Source organism: Saimiri boliviensis, chromosome 1 (genome assembly GCF_048565385.1).
Source record: "Saimiri boliviensis isolate mSaiBol1 chromosome 1, mSaiBol1.pri, whole genome shotgun sequence".
Classification (NCBI taxonomy): Eukaryota; Metazoa; Chordata; class Mammalia; order Primates; family Cebidae; genus Saimiri; species Saimiri boliviensis.
In genome coordinates this window covers 84,390,367-84,396,909 of record NC_133449.1, presented here as the reverse complement: position 1 = coordinate 84,396,909, position 6,543 = coordinate 84,390,367, and the positions used below count along the sequence as shown (strand labels likewise).

Here is a 6,543-nt window from a genome sequence, read left to right as displayed (position 1 = left end):
CAAGAAAAAAAAATTATTTCTGAGAGGGTGTTTTCAGAGATCAGCATTTGACGATGATTAGCATTTGATTATTATGTAACTATACATATTCCATTGGTTCTGTTTCTCTGGTGAACCCCTAGGTAATCCACTGCAGAGATACTGATGATTTCATGGGCTTGTGATTATAGGAGGGTGTGGAGAGGAGGGTAGGGAGGTGGCCCAGTGGGAAGCAGCTGTGGAATTTTAAGTCAGGCCTCTACCACAGAATTTTTCAGGTTGTGAGTGTGTAGTAAGCAATTTTATGTGTCAGCTTGAGTGGGCCCCAGGGTGCCTAGATATTTAGTTAACATACTTTCTGGGTTTGTCCATGAGGGTGCTTTTGTATGCAACTGATTTTTGAATCAAAAGACTGAGTAAAGCAGATGGCCCTCCCCAATCCCTATAAGGTCTGAATAGATAAAAGGCTTGGTAAGAAAGAATTCCCTATCTCTACCTGACTGTCTTCAAGCTGGGACATTGGTCTCCTGACACCAGACTGGGACTGAAACTTATATCATCAGGTCTCCTGGTTCTCAAGCCCTCAGACTCTGACTAGAACTATACCATCAGTTCTCCTGGGTCTCCAGCTTGCTGATTACATACTTTAGGACTTTTCAGCCTCCATATTTCATGAGTTAATTCCTTGTAGCAGATACATAGATGATAGGTAGGTAGGTAGGTAGGTAGGTAGATAGATAGATAGATAGATAGATAGATAGATAGATAGATAGATGGATGGATTATATTAGTTCTGTTTCTCTGGAAAATCCAGACTAATGTAGGGTGGTAATCAATTAAAGGGGCACTTAACAATTTTTTGAGTGCAACTACTATTGTTTCTTATAAAATAGAGTATTTACATAGAATAAAGCGTTAAAATAAATAGAATAAAGTACACAGCACATAGAAAGGGTTAAGTATTATCTGGTGAATCTTCAGTTTCTGTTATTCACATCCACATAGGTATGCAGTAAGTACTTTTCCTACTATAAATCAGGATCAGGCCAGGCACAGTGGCTCACACCTGTAATGCCAGCACTTTGGGACGTAGAGGCAGGTGGATCACCTGACATCAGGAGTTCAAGACCAGCCTGGTCAACATGGTGGAACTCCATCTCTACTAAAAATATAAAAATTAGCTGGGAGTGGTGACAGGTGCCTATAATCTCAGTTACTCAGGAGGCTGAGGCAAGAGAATCACTAGAACCTGGAATCAGAGATTGCAGTGAGCCAAGATCACACCACTGCACTCTAGCCTGGGCAACAAGGGCGAAACTCCAACTCAAAAAAAAAAAAAAAAGACGAAAGGAAATCACGCCGAAGGAGAAGTTGGACTGGTGCTGAACAGTTCTCCCAGACTACACTGTATCTCCTCCCCTGGAAGCGATTCCATCCTGAAATTACTGCCTACTTCGCACAGTACAATTAGTACTTGGCATGTCCAACTATCATGTGATTCACTGTAATTTTGCATGTGTTTTTACTGCTCAATCTCACTCTAGGTTCTCTGCGAACCAGGACAGGCTTCATTCTGCTTCACAATTTCCTCCAACCTTGGCCCACTGTCTGGCACATAAAGTAAACTGTTAATGAATATTGGTTAGCTGGCTGAATTTTACAAACCATCAAGTTTATTAAGAGAATCAGGTGAAATGTTTAGATGGAATAAAACCAATGGCCCCTCAACGACAGTCCGAATGCCAGATGTCCCCTTGAAAATGACAACTGAATAGCAGTCCAAACAAGTGCATTAAGCCATCTCTAGCAGGAGACGATGCAGCTGCAACCCTGCATTAATAAAGGGAGCAGAAACCAAGACAACCTATTTTCACTCTGCTTGGAAATCTATGCTCTTCCCGAGCCATCAAAACTGAGTGAGAAATTGCAGTGGATACAATCAGCTCTTATTTATTATCAACGTTTCACAGCAGCAAATATTAATAATACATCTTATATTTATAAAGCTTTGTTTTCAGCTTTCCCTGATACTGAGCCAGCAAGATTTAAGCATGTCTATGGGATCCAGCCTTTGTTAGTAAAAGAAGAATTTCAAAGAGAGGGGGGAAAAATCAAAATAATATAAAGCTATCTAAATATTCAACATGTAATTATTCAATTATGCTACTTTATGATGTATCTGACATAAGTCATTATAACAAAACCAGAAACAAACGCCACACATAAAACAAGAACCACCAAAATAAGTCCCCAGTATGAACAGAGCTTCCTGCCTCAATGCATAATTTATACTGTCTATAAAGCCAGCACCTGGGAACTGCTAATTTAATTAGTTTGTATTGAACACTTAATTGAAGTAAGCCAAGGTTTAGGACTAGCTTGACAGCTGTTTTCATTACATCTAATTAATCTGTGGCATTTGGTTCTTTTTCCTGCTGTATTAGTCAGCTCAGGCTGCCATAACAAAATACCAGTCTGGGTGTCTTAAACAATAGAAATATATTTTCTCACAATTCTGGAGGCTGGAAAGTCTAAGATCACGCTTCCAGCAAGGTTCACTTTCTGGTGAGGGCACTCTTGCTGGCTAGCGGATGGTTGCCTTCTCACTTTGTTTTTGCATGGCCCTTCCTTGGTGTGTGCACATGGAGAATGAGAGATTGAAAAAGACAGAGAGATGAGCTCGAGCTCTCTGGTGTCTCCACCCTTATAACCTCAGTTAACGTTAATTAACTTCCTTAGAGGTCCCATCTCCAAATAGTCACACCGGGTGTTAAAGCGTCAACACAGGAATTTGGGTGTAACATAACTACTCTGTCCATAACACTCATCTTGCATAAACTGTAAAGATCATTTGGTTTTGTTTGGTCTGAGGAATCAGTTCCACCAGATGACATTGTAACCGGGGGAGTGTATCCAACTCCCAGAGATCGGAGGTTCTTGGCCTCTCTAACCCCGAAGAATGGGGAAAGGGGCCCCAGAGGCATGGTGCTTTTGCCATTCAAATAAATATTATTTACTCAAAGAGTTTTGTGGAAAAGCAATTGATTAGACAGAGGAGAGAGAGTAAGAGAGAGAGACAGAGAGACAGAGACAGAGAAAGAGACAGAGAGGAGAGGGAGAGAGAGACAGAGACAGAGATAGAGACAGAGAGACAGAGCGTGAGAGAGCTCCTACACCACCGTGGGAGGGAAGCCAGAGGACGAATCCATATAGGTAGGAGCAGCTGGAGTTTTAACCCTTGAGTTATTCCCTCCCCATTCATGTTCTCCTCCAATAAGAGGAGTTCTTTCAAACGTCCTCTGGAGTGAATGATCTTTGACTCTGATATCGGATTGGCTACTTGGTCCACAACTCTGGTTACCGCGGCTCCTCTTCCCGAAGCTTTTCTCGGGATTTTGGGACAAAGGAGCCTCACCTGGCTTGCCCTACCTGGCCAGCACAAGAACATCAGATAAAAAACTTTTCATTTGAAAACCCTCTGGTTCCCAGATGGAAGCATGAAGGAGGTGCTCAAGGGAAATCCCTGCATTTGAAACCACACCCCTCACAGACCCAGGAAGAGAAGCTACTATAACACAATCCCTCAATAGCATGTCAGTGTTATACTCCCTTAATTTTTCCGCATTCCAACAATTTGTGTGACAACAGTAGAAAATGGTGCTTGTTCAAGGACACATCATCTGCCATGTCTCACCAACCCTACCCAGGAACAACCATGTTGGCCCAGAATCTCCCCCACAAAGTTTTCCCTGACAGCCCCAGCCTCCATAAAAGATATCATTTATTTATTCACCTATCAGCACACATTTACTAAGTCACTTATACCAGGCCCTGTACAAGACAATAGAGTTACAGGGTCAAAGAAGCCCCAGTCCTTGCCACCAAGGCGTTTCCAGCCCAGCAGAGAACATAGAAAAGAAACGATAAGAATTGAGAAGCTCAATCTTAACATCTGCAGGCCCCAGGCTGAGGGTAAAAATAGGGGCCTGCATATTATATATTAGAATGTCTAAATTATATAATTCAAGCTAGCAAGCAGTTAAATAAAATGTGTTCTTTCCTATAATCTTAGTAAGCATAACTTCAAAATTACCTGGAAGGCAGATTCAAATTTAGAGCTAGCAGAACAGGGAGGTTAAAAAAAACAAACAAACAAACAAACAAACAAAAAAAACCATTCTGTGGCTTACTGCTCTCCTCTTCCTTCCCCCAGCTCCAGCCTGCCTGGCAAGGGGTCTGGCACACCTTGTGGACACCTTCACATGTCCAAACTCTACCCACAGCCCCTGCAAATAGCTGTCCCTTGATAGATCAAATAAAAAGACCTCCAAATGTCCTGAAAATAGACTGGGGACAGAGGGTTCTGGAGCCCGGGTTTGAAGTGTCTTCTAGGATGGGGCAACCATCAAGAGGGACATTATAAAAAGGACAGAGCAGGGCCCTGTAAACCAGTGCTTGGCAAACACCTGCATGAGCGCCACCTAGAGAGTGTGTTAGAACATGGATCCCTGAGCTCTACCCCCAGAGATGAGGCTTTGGTGGGTCTGGGGTGCAGCCCAAGAATTTTCATTTCTAACCATTCCCACCAGATGTCTATCAGAGGACCACACAATGAATAGTCTGAAGCACAGGACCCAGAACGAGGCACTGTTAAACCAAGTCTAATGGTGGCACAGATTTAGTGAGATATGTGCTACCAATAAGCTGTGCAGAGTGCTAGCTGTAGCCAGAGTAAGTGTCTGTAGACTTACAGATATACAAGTATACACTGAGAGCCAACTTGGTGTCAAGTCCTATATCAGCTGCCTCATTCATTCACCAAATAATTATTGAAAAAGAGACTATGAATGTAAAAGAACTACGCACCAAAAAGGCCCCATCTTATTGTATGTATATTTAATTTTTAATTTTAAAATGTTAAAAGCAAAAAACATCAGTATGTTCTAGAGGTTTCCCCTTTTTTGGGGTGCTGGGGGGTTGGGTCCTGTTTGCAGTATCACACGTGATCAAAGTGCTGCTAGAATGTTCACAGCTGTTACTGCAAATTCAAATCCTAGGAAAGACGTCTCCTGGGAATTTGCTCTAGGTCAGCGCTGGGCTTCCTGGTATAAGGCCGCACCCACAACTGGGCAGGTTCAACAACACAGGAGCCTTTCCCCAGGCCATGAGATTTCTACTTCTAACAGCAGAGCGGCTCATATCAGAATGTTACTCCTGCTACCAATTATCAACTCTCCTCAAAATATTTTAAAAACTGAGAGGCATTAGAAAACAATCTACCGTGTGCCAGATACAAGTATAGGCACAAATACACTTCAGTGAGAAAAGAAAAAATCCATGCCTCTTTAATATATATGCCTGTAGCATTCATCCACAATTCTCTTAATGTTAAAAAAATGATCAGAGAGAACCTCACTTTAAAGATGAGGAAACTGTTTCTGAGATGTTAAGAAATGTGTTACATAGAACCCAGCCGAGGAAATATTTGACCTCAGGCCACCCCCATGCCCTGCCTGCTCTACAGTGAAGAACGGAGGAAAGTCAAGGGAGACAAGGAGCTCTAGGTAGACCTTCTGAAAGAGGTCATGAGTTTTACTTAGAAAAATTAGCAAGGTAGAAGGAACAAAGAAAAATCACAATTGAAATAAAGACCTTCCAGCAGAGAGGAGGGCTTGTGTGGAGGCAGGAGTGTTATATACGACGGTGAATAGAAGGAATTAAGAGTGGATTCTTTTATCTGCAATGAAGGGTAGTCACAGGAAAGTGGGAAATCGAGAAGGGACGTGTGTATGGGGAGAATAACTCGTGGATGTATGCACGAAGCACTGAGCAAATGGGTTTCAAGGAAAGACAAATCAGGCTTGGAAGATTCATTTCTGAGATCCATCTTATGCGTGCTCTTCTAGTCCTCTCACCTCCTGCAGTAATTAATGTCCACCAAGTTTGTTTTGTAGCTATTTACACACCTCCAAATGAAACCTGTTGATGTTCTGAATATTTATTTAGGTTGTCTGTTATTATTCCACTATCCACATGTCATCTGCATCTTGGCAACCTCGACAGCCTGCATCATTTGCGAGCAAGAACTGCGTGGGTGAATTTCACAGAAGAGCCCCTCATTATTTGCTGATTTGGTTCAAAAATGACTGAAGTGTCAATATACTTTGCAAGGAAGTTATTAGCAATGAAAATGTCAAGTTACTTCTCACCAGTGATGAACAGAACAAACACAATGTGTCCCTTATGAAGGTACTCAGGAACATTCATATTTGTAAAACCCAATTTGATAAGCAGAGAGAAACAGACCTAGTTCCTAACTGGACAGGTTTCTTTATTACATCTTGATCTAAACAGAGCTAATAATTTTGGTCATAACTTCTCATATAAGTCTTAAGATGGTTATATGGAATTTAAAATCATCTCTAAAATTCTATCAACTAAATAAACTTCACCAACTCCCTTACATGTTCCTTTAACCACTGAATGAGAGAACAAATGAGATTTATCACAGTATATTTTAAAATCACGTACAAAGGAAAATAGCATCAAGGTGACTTTCAAGGA

At 41.6% G+C, this 6,543-nt stretch overlaps 1 non-coding gene across 1 annotated transcript; it reads right to left on the bottom strand.

Annotated features, from left to right (window-relative positions):
• Positions 1-4,961: 4,961 nt before the first annotated feature.
• Positions 4,962-5,145, bottom strand: LOC120362237 (small Cajal body-specific RNA 16). Its single transcript, XR_005578198.1, has one exon.
• Positions 5,146-6,543: the final 1,398 nt, after the last annotated feature.